The sequence below is a fragment of the Python bivittatus genome, unplaced genomic scaffold (assembly GCF_059951505.1).
Source record: "Python bivittatus isolate LINGU-HERP-01145 unplaced genomic scaffold, Pbiv_v1 ctg000700_np1212, whole genome shotgun sequence".
In the NCBI taxonomy this organism is placed as follows: Eukaryota; Metazoa; Chordata; class Lepidosauria; order Squamata; family Pythonidae; genus Python; species Python bivittatus.
This window is the reverse complement of record NW_028277098.1, coordinates 51,773,248-51,788,767: the sequence shown is the minus strand read 5'-3', so window position 1 is coordinate 51,788,767 and position 15,520 is coordinate 51,773,248.

Sequence of the window (15,520 nt, the reverse complement as noted above, 5' to 3'; positions counted from 1 at the left end):
CATGTTATCCTTCAATTCCAAATCTCCCACTGTCCTCATAGTAAAGGTTCATAAATCCTTAGCTACATAACTTCTAAAAGGCAACAGATATTCAAAGTGGCACGCACAGCTGGCTAGTAAAAACACTTGGTTCTCAAGCCCAACCACAATTGATTCACCCTTATGTAAAGTTTCTCCTATTCAAACTATACCCATTAAGTAACTTACATTCATTCTTTCTCACATAACATTGAATGCAACCTGCTTGCCAATTAGAATTATTATTATCACCCTGATTCAATCCAGATGATAATTCTGCAGGAAGAGTGCCTCTTCACTGAATATTATAAACCATAATCTATCATGCTGATGCAGTGTGGATTGATAGGTAGATGTTTTTTGACTTCTGAGTCTAGGGCTGAGAGAGATTGACTGTCCCAAAGCCAGCTTTGGTTTGCAAGGGAGCACTAGAATAAAATAAATAAATAAAATAAAGTCTCCTTGCTCTAGCACTTTAACCACTATACCATATAATTATATACATCATTTCGTTCTTTCTCCCAGTCTCCCAGTCTTAAAGTATCAAAAGGCAACATAACTTTGTTACATTTCTAGTTTCCCTTGTAAGTTGGACATCTACCCTCTAAGTTTCAGTTTTCTGAGAGGATTTTTTTGGACCTCCTGTAAACTTTAGAATGTAATGGAAAAAGCAGGTTCCCAACAGAAAGCAACTGTTTTATAACCAAGAATAAAGCATAAGAAGCTGAAGAGTTTCATCTCTGAATGTATGTACTTCTTTCAGTGCTTTCTTGATTGACATAGTTCAGCAACCTACCTCTTCTGGAGCACAGTTGATAAACCTGTGGGTCTCCAGATATCACTGGACTCCCACTCTAACTTCCAGCTGCTATGTGCTGCAGTTCAGCAACATCCAGAGAGCTACATGTTCCCACCCCTGTCCAGGCAGATCAAAAACTCCTTGCGGCTAAAGAAAAACGATTGCAACGTCACAAAACTCCAAATCCAAGCTATTCCACTTTGACTATCCTTATCTAATAGGGAGAACTGTTCTTTAGCCAGACAGCAATCTTGCTCCAAAACATACAGCTGTTAGGTGGAAAGAAAATAACAGGATGCTGCAGAAGCCAGCTGAGAGTGGAGTTTCAGTGCTATTAAACACAATCCATTAAGGAAGAAACTCACTTGAGAAGCATGTTTCATACCAATTTTTCTCCTTATCATTACACAGCTCATAACCATGCTCACAGCTCAGTCTAAAGGGAGGGAATGCGGGGTATACTACTGGAACAAAAATATTTTTTTACTTTAACATTGGTGGTATAAACTACAAACAAGTCTAATGAACCCATGAAGTTTCAAGCTCACTATTGTCATTTACAATACAGAATGATCTAACAGAAATAGGAGGACCACATTCAGAATTCATCTTAGACCTTTACTTGGAGCAACCACCATCACTAAATATTACTTTTTGTGGTAAATGTATCCTTCACTTGCAGTCCTTCTCTAACACTACCTAACACTATCAGTGAGGGAAGCTAACACCACTAAATAACAAAACATCTATTTCTCTACATCCCCTTGATCTACTCTGGACAAGACCAAAGCAAAGGCTTTGTGAATTTGTTCTTTGGTCAAGAAGTAAAAGGGAGAAAATGTGATTTTTAATGAGAAAGGTCAAGAGGGAGAGAAACACTTCCTGAGGCACTAAAGCAGAAGAGGCTGCTAACATATCCCAAACACATCTCCAACTCCTATAGAGGACCATACAAGTTCTGTTTCAGCACAAAGAAAAGCAGATAAAGAGATTTGGGGAAGATTAGCTGTAGTTCATAAATGTCTTCAAACAAGAGTGACAAACCAGACAATCAGAATCTGCTACCTACCACAAATATGGAGACTTTTTTATTGGATATGCTACATAGGATACTGCCATGAAATGTATCTGAAATATATTATCAGACCATTTCAAAACTGGACATGCCCAAGTCTTGTATATTCTTTTTTTACTGCATAATTTTTAACTTTTCATTCTTATTTGAACAAGAAAAAAATACCATTCAATAATTAATCCCATTAATTTAACATCATTGTATACATTTATTCCAGCTGAGTTACAGTACTTAAAATATTAAAAGATGATGCTGTTAAAGTGCTGCACTCAATATGCCAGCAAGTTTGGAAAACGCAACAGTGGCCATGGGATTGGAAAAGGTCAGTTTACGTTCCAATTCCAAAGAAGGGCAATGCCAAAGAACGCTCAAACTATTGCACAAGTGCGCTCATTTCACATGCTAGCAAGGTTATTCTCAAAATCCTACAAGGTAGGCTTCAGCAGTATGTGAACTGAGAACTACCGGATATACAAGCTGGGTTTCAAAGAGGCAGAGGAACTAGAGATCAAATTGCCAACATTGGCTGGATCATGGAGAAAGCACGAGAGTTCCAAAAAACATCTACTTCTGCTTCATTGACTATGCAAAAGCCTTCGATTATGTGGATCACAACAAACTCTGGCAAATTCTTAAAGAGATGGGGGTACCAGACCACCTTATGGCTGTGAGAGCTGGACCATAAAGAAGGCTGAACGCCGAAGAATTGATGCCTTTGAACTGTGGTGCTGGAGAAGACTCTTAAGAGTCCCCTGGACTGCTAGGAGGTCAAACCAGTCAATCTTAAAGGAAATCAACCCTGACTGCTCATTGGAAGGATTGTTAATGAAGCTCAAGCTCAGATACTTTGGTCACCTAATGCGAAGAAGGACTCTTTGGAAAAGACCCTGATGCTGGGAAAGATTGAAGGCAAAAGGAGAAGAGGACAGCAGAGGATGAGATGGTTAGATAGCATCACTGAAACAATGAGCATGAAACCAAGCAAACTCAGGGAGGCAGTGAAGGACAGGAAGGCCTGGAGTGATATGGTTCATGGGGTCACAAAGAGTCGGACACGACTTAACAACTGAAAAACAAAAATAAATTTATTAAGTTGTATGTTCCCCATTATTCCCATTCCACTAAAATGTCACCTTCTCCTCTCTTCTAGGGTATTATCTCTTCCAACAAATTTTAGCTAAGCCTTTTCTTCAAGTTCTTCTTTTAATCTTTGTTTCCCCAGACAATCATTAGCTATAATGTTTTCAGGCTTTACTCCTTTCATATGAGTTTTATCCCACTTCTTGATTCTCTTAATGTATTCTGCATTTGTCTGTAGTTTTTCTTCTACATTCCTATCTAATCCAATTGCACTTTGCTCCAGCAGGCATCTGTAAAGCACACTGAAGGTAAATTACAGCTATAAAGCAAGAATCCCAGGGACTTTAAAGGCCTTTGCCATTATACTGAATAGAAATACTCATGAACAAGTAAAAGCAGTAGTTCCCTTTCCAAACTAGTTTAATGTTTTACTTTTGTGGAGTGGGGAGAGCAAGAGTGACTCTGAAATAGATGTTTGTAGAAATTTGAACTTCCCCTGATAATGTTAGAAAATAATAACAAAGTATAACAATGGGCATTTGTATCAGTTTCTGGAAGGGTGAGCAGTAAATATCCTATGGCTCAACCGGAACATAAAAAAACACTTTTTCTGTGACCAGAAGCTCAGGTTTTAACCTTGAGAAATGCATTTTTAAAAACCTATATTGATTTCTATCATATTGTGGAATGTGATAGAAATATATACTAATAGCCAGAAATGTCTAACAATTAAAAGGAAATAACTGTGAAATTCTTGCATTTCCAGGAGCAGATATAATATTTTAATAAAGCAGTTGTTCTCTAGCATTTCCTCACTGCATCCTTCATAAATGATTATCTACTCACACTGTAATCTGGCATTGTTGTACTTTACATACTGTTCTTGTACTCCAGAAATTATGCAGCTGAAAACAGTAACTGCATGCTACATTTCGGCCATTTCTTTGAAAGAGAGTTCTAGGTTGTCATTGGCCTTACTCTCTACTGTATAGCTAGTTGTAGCAACTTAATGACAACAGGTCCTTGTCTAAAAATAACCCAGACCAGTATTTGCCTCTCCTCCCCAGCATCTGCTGAGAGTTTTCTGGAAAATCTTGAATCAGAAAATGTTCCTGTGCAACCCATTTAGCGTACTCATTTCAGTATCCATAGTTCACAAAAGCATTTGGGCTACATTATTTGATGCAAGAAAAGAGACATTAAATCTTTGCTTCTCAATTTTTTTATCACCTGAAAAACAAACTAACTCTTCCAAACTTGTCTGAAGTAGAAAATACCCTGGGCCATCTCCAAATCTATCAAAATTCAATGACTTTGTATCTATCATACATATGGTCAAAAGAATTGTTATTTAATACTTAAAGAACACATTTGCACTTGACTTGTAGTAATGGATTCCTAATAGGTGTAATATGTCAACACATTAATTTGGGTTTTTTTGTTTGTTTGTCTGACAAAGGGATGAAGAAGGGAACTTCTGAGCAATATGGGGAATTAGGGGAGGAATGATTTTTTACAGGAGAAAAAAATCAGGTCTTTTATGGAATTGGAAACTAATGCTTCAAAGGATTTGAAACACGCTGAGGCCATCTTTTCTGAAACAGCACATTTCTTCCTTCTTCCAATTGTTAATAAAAATAAGGTAGTGTAAACATGGGAGGGCATTTCTTCAAGGCAACAGTAGTGACACCTTGACATAGTATCAATGTACACTTGTTCCTTTGAGCCAAAAACTATAGATCCATGTATCTAACCAGTATTGTTCTAGCCATATTGGACATTGAAACACTTAATATCCAGATGTTTAGGAAATATTGGTGTTAAGTCTGAGACTGCTGGGACTGATCTACAATATCCCGATATTCTATGCTCAGGAATGTGCTGGAAAGGACTTGGGGACTAATTTTGGTGGCGGGGGGAGATCAGATCCCCTTATTAAAAAAAATAGCTCACTGATCATGGAGAGTGACACAACAACACAGAGAAAAGTGCTGCAGCTTCTGTTTTTGTTAAGACAAACATGTAATATCACTGTCATCTGAATTCATAGACAGAAAACATTTGAGAAATTTAACCAGAACTTCAAAAACATTTAGCCCATTAGTGGTCTGGGACTAGCCTGTACAGCAAGTTTACTTTCTGGATATTTCCGTATTGCTTTACATTGAAGATTTAAACTCATTGTATTACAAACAGATTGACCACTGTATATATCAACAGCCCAAAGTACACAAGATTGTCTACAAAAAACTTCTATAATATACCACCTCTGTTCCTTTTTTTTTTAAGAGTACTTTTTATTAAAAGATTTTACATATATAATAAATACAGGTAGTAGTCCTTGACTTATAAACACAATAAGGACCTTAAAATTTGTCATTAAACAGTGTGGTTGTTAAGCAAGGCATCACATGACCACACTCAATTTTATGACATTTTTGTGGTCATTAAGTGAATCACAGCTGTTAAATAAATCATGTAGTCGTTAAGTGAATCACATGTTTCCCCATTGATTTTGCTTGTTGGAAGTTTTCTGGGAAGGTCGCAAATGGCGATCAGGTGACCCCTGGACACTGCAGCCATCATAAATACATGCTGGTTGCCAAGCACCTGAATTTTGATCACGTGACTGCTGCAACAATTTTAAGTGCGAGGACCAGTCATAAGTCACTTTTTTCAGCACTGTTGGAGGTTCAGATGGTTGCTAAATGAATGATCATAAGTTGAGGACTACCTGTATATTCAAAGGAAAAAATGTAATAAATGTGAAAAAGAAAAAAAGGAAAAGACAAGAAAAAGAAAAAAGGAGATAGAAAAAAGAAAAAGAACAGAACAGAAAACATGAAAAAATATATACATAAAGAAGTGGCTCCCAATCTTCCTCTCAGCAGTTATACATACAGTTCTAATCAAACCTCTCTAAGATTATATCATAATTCCCTTCTTTCTATAACCTATTCTTTCTAATCATCAAAACCATACGTCACAAACTAATTTTCTTTCTTACACAAAAAGTCCACAAGAGGTTTCCAGTCATTGATGAATGTCAATAATGACCTTTCTCTAATCAAAGAAGTCAGTTTGGCCATCTCAGCGAGTTCTGTCAATTTCACCAATCTTTCCTCCATGGTGAGTAATGCTGAATCTTTTCACCTTTGTGCACACAATAACCTTGCTGCAGTAATCATATACTGAAATAATGTTCCATGACTCTTTTCTAACTGTGTATCCATCAATCCTAAAAGAAAAAGTTCTGGCTTCAACTGAACATTAATCTTTAAAATCCTCTGTATCAATGTGTGTATTTGAATCCAATTTTTTAAAGCTTTTTTACATGTCCACCAAGCAAGATAGGATGCCCCTTCATGTTGATCACATTTCCAACATACATTTGGAATGTCTTTATATATTCTAGATAATTTCTCTGGCATCATGTACCAAAGATACATCATTTTATAAACATTCTCTTTAAGATCATAAAATAATGTAAATTTCAACCCTTTTGACCACATATTTTCCCATTGATCCATCTGTATATTATAACCAAAATTCTTAGCCCACTTTATCATACATTCTTCAACCTGTTCTTCTTCCATTTCAAATTTCAACAAAAGTTTATACATCTTAGCAATTACATGTTCATCATCAGTACACAATTGCACTTCAAATTCTGTCTTACTTTGCTCCATACCATATACCACTTCTGTTCTAAAGACAAAGAGTGATCAGTGACAAAATCCTATTTGTAACTCATAGAAAATAAAAATTCCAATGTGCTATGTTTTAAATCAACCTGGAGATTTAGTTACAGGATTTATATAATACAGGAATTCAATTACATAATATAAATATAATAAAATGCAAATGTCCTAAAGCATCAAAACCACAATTAATAATTACCAAAACTAACAAAAAAGAGATATAAGAAATTAAGGAAATGTCTGTACAAAGAGATACATTTTAAATTTACAATAACAACACATTCCAGGGGAGGCCCACTTAACCTCCATAGAGAGCTTGTTCTATACGGTGAGCACCATAAGAAATCCACACTTCCACAATTGAGCTATCTGAACACCTGCAGGCTACAGCTCACTCAATAAGTTAACTCACTTAATTAGTTAACCAACCAATATAGAAGCTGGCCTAGGTGTAAACCTGTACTTACTTATAGATAGTCCCCAATCTAAAATAACTACTAACCAGCAAATATAGGCCAAACAGCAAATAAGCAAACATAGATTATATATCAAACTCAGATGCAGCTTCCACATAGAAAAGAACCTTTTCTTAAGGTAGAGTAAAAGTATAATTTAACATAAGCTAAGGAACAGAAAAGGACAAAATTTAAATTATAAAATAGTAGAAAAACATTTTATCTCCCCAAATACCACTTACCTTAAAGTGGTCATTCTTGAACAAAGGAACTTCAAAAGGAGGCTCCAGTGGGGGGTTACTGGAGCGTTAATTACCAAATTGAGCTCTGTCACCTCTGCCATTAATAGAATAATGGGATTTTATTTCACTGCTGGTGTCCATTAATTTCTTAGTACCAGAATGTTTAAGTTATTATCAATGCCTGATTCAGTCAAGAGTGCTTTTACCAAGTTTACTCCATGGGCTAGATTTTACTGAGGATGAAATTGCAAACAAAATTCCTTGTTTTTCCCTTCCTTCAGAAAAAAACCAATCAAACTTGATTATGAAGGACTGGCTTTTCCCCCTCTCCTCCCAGGAGCAATAGTATTAGCTGCAGAGGCTGGGGTAGGGCTAGCTGGAACTTATGAACAGGCCTTTATGTCTGGTCCCTGATTCTTGCCTTTTGCATCTAAGGTCTTTCTTGAAATCTCATGGATTTCAAATACAGGAAGATTTTCTCATTTTTCCAGAGCCAACAGGACACATATTTGTTTCTGAACACTAGAATCTTTACATCATTATCACTACCATTTCCCTTAATAAATGTGAGCTGGTATGATGCGTTTGTTAATGTTCTGAACTACAGCCCTTTCACCATTGCTGAGTTGAAGCACTGTCCGCCTATCTTGAAGAGGCAAAAAACGGTATCAGTATGATGTTTGTTGTTCCCATTGCTGATCCCTATCCTGCCTCTATTTCAAGTTACAGAGACACCTGATTTTCCCCCAGGGTAATTGGTGACAAAACCTAACAGATCTTTCAGTACAGGTAGTCCTCGCTTAACAACTGTTGGTTTAATGACACTTCAAAGTTACAATGGCCTCGGAAAAAGTGCTTTACAGCCTGTATTTGCACTTATGACCATTGCAAACTGTTGCACTACCCCCCATGGTCATGTGATCACGATTTGCAACCTTTTTTACAACAGTCATTAAACAAATCACTTGGTTGTTAAGTGAATTCCAGCAAAAAACATCCATTGGAGAAGCTGGATTCATTTAATGACCATGTGATTCACTTAACCACCACGATCCACTTAACCGTGGTGATTTGCTTAACAATTGTTGTATAAATGGTCACAAAATCAGGTTTGATCACATGGTGACTCGCTTAATGACTGCCCCATTTAATGACCAATTTTCCAGTCCCTATTGTGGTTGTTAAGTGAGGACTACTTGTACCTTGAAGCTGCCCTGGATGGTGCAGAATAAGGGAGAAAATACTACTTTAATGCTTATTCAGGTAAGTGGGATGTAAGTTTTTCCTCACTCATAAGCTGAGGGTGAGATGAAGGCAATGTCAAAATATGTTGCTAAGGTATGTTTGGGCAAAAGTCTTAAAATTGGAGGGGTTTATGTCCAGACTCAGTCAGGAAAGCTCACTTGACTATGAGCCAGTTGCAGTCTCTCAGCCCAATCTTGTGGGGAAAAGCTGAAGGAGGGATTTTGGTTATAGTTCAGTATATTATGTGGTTCATTTATTATATAGTTCATGTATCATGCAAGTCCAGAAAATGATGCATTTAGTAAAGCAGGGTTATATAAACCAGGAAATAGTATTATGTGATCTGTTCTCTGTGTATATGATTGCAGAAAAGGGAATGAACTTGGGGATTGGGAAACTCCACAGCTATTTTTTGTCTGAGGGGGGGAAAAAACCCTTCAAGTGCTTAGCTAATGTCCCCTAAGAAAGTGGGAAAAATTATGGTACTATGTGGATTGTTTCAAAAGTTCTCAATAGCTTGCAAGTTTTTTAAATTTTAAAAATATTTTTGATTTACATTTTGTTTGCATGATGCTTATCCATTGTTAATTTAACCATGACTTATTCAACTCAGCCAATTTTCTGTACTCTCATATCAGTGAACCATAAATTGACCACATAGGCTGGGTTTGCTTGGCACCAATAGGCTAAAATATGGTTGCCTCAGTGAGTTGTGCAAACCTAGCATTATCTTGAAATTATTTGTCTCAGCTTTTTCTATGCAATAGATTACTGATACTGGAATAGAAAAATATAGGTTCAAAGGAGTGCAATTTATTGCTGAAATTACTTTGCATGTTGTTGTAGCTCCTGGTTCTGTCTGCAACAGTAGTAGATGGAAGTGCTTTTGTTTGAATCTCAGCATTTTGGAGTCTGCCAAAGTGAAGATGTTAATGGGTCATTCTAAAATGGCTTTTGAGGGTCTGGGGAGTCATAATAGTGGTAGTATGAAAATACCCTAAGAGGCTAGGAGAAAATAAAACTACTAGCTTTGACATACTTTGCTTCATTGTAAGGAGAAGCACAATACCCTAGGTTAGCACTGCTGGCTAAGCCTTACCGAATTTCAAATCAAACTCACCAGGAGGTGTTCTGACTGGAGAAGTCTGCTGTATGCTCTATCTTGGGAGTCTCCCAACCTTTTGGATATAGCTTATGTGAGTTGAAGACCAATATATCTGGATGGTCCTAGTTTTGGAAAGGCTGCTCTCTCTCATGTTTGACTCCTACTTTCAAAGCAAATAAGACAATACCATGGTCTTGTTTTTAATATTTCTTACTATTCTTTATTGCAAGGTAACTCATATCTTTGTAGTATTGCATTACTTTACAGCCTTTCTATTAGTTCAGTTCTTGCACTGAGAATGGGCTTAGGGAAAAGATTTTCAGGCAGTGGAAGGAACAGAAATAGGTGGATTTGCATCCCCTTCCCCCCCAGTTTTTTAATAGTAAAAATTAATCCCCCTTCCTACTTTATAGCTAAATCAGAAAACATATGTTTGGCTGTTAGCTTTCCTTTCCTCAAGGCTTTTTTATCATGCATTTCCTGAGGGCCCTAGTACTTCGAGCATTTTACTCCTTTCCCATGTAAAATGTGTGCATGCTGATTATCTTTTTGTACTACCATTCCTTTATCTCAAAACTACTAGCTTTGACATACTTTGCTTCATTGTAAGGAGAAGCACAATACCCTAGGTTAGCACTGCTGGCTAAGCCTTACCGAATTTCAAATCAAACTCACCAGGAGGTGTTCTGACTGGAGAAGTCTGCTGTATGCTCTATCTTGGGAGTCTCCCAACCTTTTGGATATAGCTTATGTGGGTTGAAGACCCACTAACATCTTCACTTTGGCAGACTCCAAAATGTTGAGATTCAAACAAAAGCACTTCCATCTACTACTGTTGCAGACAGAACCAGGAGCTATAACAACATGCAAAGTAATTTCAGCAATAAATTGCACTCCTTTGAACCTACATTTTAGAGAGATAAAAGAGAGATACAGCCCATGTAATATTGCCTTAAGAGAAAAACAGACCCCAAATATAAACATTTTAAATGTATATGGTATTGCTCAAGTGTGTGATTATTTCAATCAAGAAAGCATTATTGTAAATTTAAATTGCAATCTATTAAGTTTGCTCCACATGGGAAGGTTTATAGAGGAATCCTTAGTCTTGTCTCCCCTTCCCTTCCTGAAAGGCAGCAAAGGAATGGATAATACATTTTCTTCTTTTCCAAGGCTGCCACATGTCTCCTCTTCCCTCAGCTTCTGTATCACTTTTCCTCAGCTTCCCCGTATTTCAGCATTTGCCTTTCAGCTCTTCTACCTCCTGGGTCCTCTATCCATCAAGCTTCTCACTCATCACTTTTTTCTTGTGAGAAATATTTACCTCATCTGTTGAAACCAAAGGCATGGCTGATCATTCTCCTCAGCAGACGGCATATTCAGAGCCATGATAAGGCCTGTCAGTTCAGCCAATAGGAACCAACGTTTTCCCTACCACTTTTATGAAAATTGCAGAGTCCCACAGTGGTTACAAACTAGTTTGTTCAGTGTTAAAATTCAGATTAGGGAAAGCTGAAAAATGCACGGCATGAAAGTGTTTCCATGGCATAAAAAGAGAAATAAAAGAGAGATACAGCCCATGTAATATTGCCTTAAGAGAAAAACAGACCCCAAATATAAACATTTTAAATTTATATGGTATTGCTCAAGTGTGTGATTATTTCAATCAAGAAAGCATTATTGTAAATTTAAATTGGAATCTATTAAGTTTGCTCCACATGGGAAGGTTTATAGAGGAATCCAAATCAAAGAAAGATCTCACACTTTTTTTCACTTATTTTCATTTATGAGTTCCCTAGAGGCAGATTTCCTTTCACTTAGCCTGGTTGTAATTGTTTTTGAGCGCAGGAATAATTCTGGTCCCTTCCAACAACTGTCTACTGCTGCCCTCTTGCTGTTTTTTTTAAATAAGTAGACTCCAACCAGGAGCAGCCATGGTAACAATAAGTATCACCAGCATTACATACTTCCTTTGTTGATTCTAGACCATTTATCACCCTAAAAAATGGCTCATGTCATCCTGCATGATATTAAAAGCTGCTCCAGGACTTTGGAAATGAAACAATGTGCCTGGTAAACCTATGGAGAAGCTGTGCACACACAGCATTTCCCTCCCAGCTAGTCGTCAGTCATCAGCTTGCTCTTTCAATATCACAAAAAGTTTTTCAGGCCGTATCTCTGGAAGTCTTTGGAGACCAGCTTGCAATATTTTCTTGCCATCTTTATTTTTTCTGAGCTAAAATTTGTTGGTACCACTCTCCTGAGCATTAAGAATTCTTGAGAATAACTTACATTTCTTGTTAGATGCTGAAGAAAAAAATCCATTTTTTTCTGGGTTTGTTCTGGAAAGATTCAATAAGACCATCTTTAGCATAAGACTGGAAAGAGGAATTTGCCTCCGGAGGTTCTTCACATTTGGCCTGGGATACTATGCATGTATCTGATTAGTGGCACATATACTTACAAATATGTATTTGATTTCTATACCAAAGGATGCCAGTGGCTCAGGAGAGATAAAAAAATTTAAATGTGTACACGAATCCCTGTTTTTCAAGGGCTTATAACATACAAGTAGTCCTCATTTAGCAACTGACTCGTTTAGCAGCCATTCGCAGTTAAGATGGTGATGAAAAAGTAATTTTGTGACTAGTCCTCACATTTATGACCTTCACAGGTCTATAAAGCAAAGTTGAAGTAAGGTCATAAGCACCGTCGCAGTTTCACTTAGCAGCCGCTTTGCTTAATGACCAAGTTGCCAGTCCCAATTGTTGTTGCTAAACAAGGACTACCTGTATGTGAATATTGCTGATAGCCTGTTCTGGATAGCTTAATTTCAGCAGTGACATACTGGTGGTAGTGAAGGCCTCCAAAGTATGACCTAACACCTGACACAAAAGTGATTCAACAGATGGCAGCACTCAGTTCCCTTGTCTGAGCTTAGAAGCTAAGTAGATTTGGGACTGGTTAATATAGGTAGTCCTCACTTAACTGTTCATTTAACAACAGTTCAAAGTTATCAACGCCTCCAAAAAAGTGCTTTACAACCTGTACTCGCACTTATTACTGTCACAAACTGTTGCACACATCCCCAGTCACATGATTGCGATTTGCTACCTTTTTTACAATGGTTGTTAAGCAAATCACCACAGTTGTTAAGTTAATCACATGGTCATTAAGTGAATTCCAGCAAAAAATGTCTGTTGGAGAAGCTGGATTCATTTAACATGATTCACTTAATGACCACAGTGATTGGCTTAATAATGAGCATTGTAAAAATGGTTGTAAAAATTGGGTCCAGGTGACTTGCTTAAGGACCACGCTGTTTAATGATACCAAGTTTGTATGCTGTAACCCAGGAAAACATGGTTGGCTCTATATCACAAGGAGTGGAGCTCAACTCAAAGAAGACACTACTACTATTATTACTGCTATAAATACTGCTGGAAGTCATTTCTTGATTTGATGATCTACAAATGCAATAAATAAGTATGACAAGATAGGAAGCACTAATTGTTTTTCCTTACGACTGGAAGGAACTCTTTCCTCTTTCTCCTTCCAAGGATCATTCTAGAGCCAAATTTCTATCCAGCATAATCTTTCTGTTTCTGTGCTCTTCTCTCCCTCTTAAAAGTTTAACTGTATTATTGTAAGCAAGTATAACTTGAATTAACATTAAATTAACCTAATAATGAAAATGTGAGTTAATGATGTAGATGTATTTGGAAACGTTTATTTGTACCACTACCCAATGCCTTTGGACAACTGTGAATTATTTTTTTAAAACTGATATCTGATATACAAGTTAAACCAGTATGCCATGTTGTTTTGATATTCAAGTGTTTTCTAATATCCAAACATTTTTGGATATATTAAGTTATAAATTAAGAAAAAATTGGGAATAACTTTTATTGATATACTTGTAAATATTTTGTGAGGATTCAGTAATATACACTTCTTTATCATGATTATATTTAAGAAGTGAGAATACCTTATACTGATATTTATTTTTAAAGAGTTTATTAACTTTTGTTGAATGGGAAGTTGAAAAAAAAATCCCAGAAAAAGGTGATGGCAAATCACATCTTTAATGCTTTCTTACAATGCTTCTTTAATGCGTTAATAATGTAAGAAAACTACATGAAATACATAACACAATTCCCCAAACCAAAGGAAAATGAAAGAGCTATTAAACATCCATTTAAAATGGCATAATTGTACTCAATGACTCAAATGTCAAATGTTCAGTGTGTCAGTGCTCCTTGTACGTTTTGGTGGTCAGAGAATAACAAACCATCAAACTTGTTGGAATAAAAAGGAAGACTACTGTATGTGTCAGATAAAGAACCATTTCTTCAGCAACCTCTGTGGTTTATGAAGTCTTTTCAACATTTCCAAACAACGTATCATTTAGTCTATTAATCTTCTGCCAACAACCAAGATTTCAATATCACTGTCTGTGCTCCTATCAAAAACAGCCTAATAAATATTCCAGAAGATTTAACACTTCATTAAAGACTTGATATATAGGAGTACATCTGTTGAACCAATTATCCAGTTATTCTGGATACAATGTGAATAACATAGGACTCCTCCCCCCAAAAAAACAACAAAAAACCTTAAGGTCATGATTCTACTTATTACAATTTTGAAGCTTTTAATAGATAATTATTACTCTGATACCCCCTAACAGTTGCTAAATTATTAGAAACTTAAATATTTAAGAGATTAAATATAACAATTGAAAACTATCAATTTTGGATTTTTTTCCATACCACATTAGTGGTATTAGGTAAGGCATAGGCAAAAAGTATCTTAGTCTTTAGTACTATTAAGAAATTCAGGGTCTTGGTTAGATTCACATCTGGCATTCAATTGTTTTTAGTACTACACCAATACTTTTCCAGGCCAACTAAACAAGCTGCATGCTACAATCAAGGCAGAAATCTAGAACAAATTTGTGCTGCCAAAGTCTCAGATGCCACATATGTTTATTGAGAATATATATTTGAGCCTAATAGGACTTCCCTCTAAGTCAATATACACAGAATGTTGCCATGACTGAATCCCAGGCACTCTCAGGGTGGGAGAAATATATCTGACAAATTCTGTCTCAATGCTTGTAAACCAGGATTTACACCGCAGTGTGCTATATTTCAAAGTGCTATCTTACATCATATCCCACAGAGGAGGCTACCTGTGGATAAGGCAGAAATAAAGGTTACCCAAGGACCATCTATGGAAATGTTGCAGACATGAGCAAATATATAGTTTAGGACTGCCAGGTGCACCTTCCTCTGTTGAGGAGTGTATGTAAGCATAAAAATAATGTTTCAGCAATCTAGTGCCATTCAAATCTTAAAAGTACAGGGGCCCTCTCAGGATTTACTTCTATTGATCAGTTTTATGATTTTTCCTTGTTATTTTATTTCTCAGATGTATAGTCCATATTTTATCATGCTCCATAATAACGTTATTAGAGCACCAGTAAAAATTTTAAAAGATAGAAAAAGAAGCGTATTTAAAAGAATGGAAATGGAAAAGTCACTTGGCGCTTGAAAGAAAGCAAAAAAGCACCGGTTATTTCGCCTCAAGGACGAGATACGAAGAGTTGGAGAACCACAGACAAACCTCCTCTCTCGCTGTAGCATTACTACCCTGTCTCAATCACTCTTTGACCAAAGACAGATTTCCAACCGCTTTACTTCACCTGAGCCTGATCCGACTTGAACTTCAAGCTTATGCTGAAAAGTTTTAAAGTGCATCAACTATTAGCCATTTTCCGCTGCAGGAGAGAAGGGAT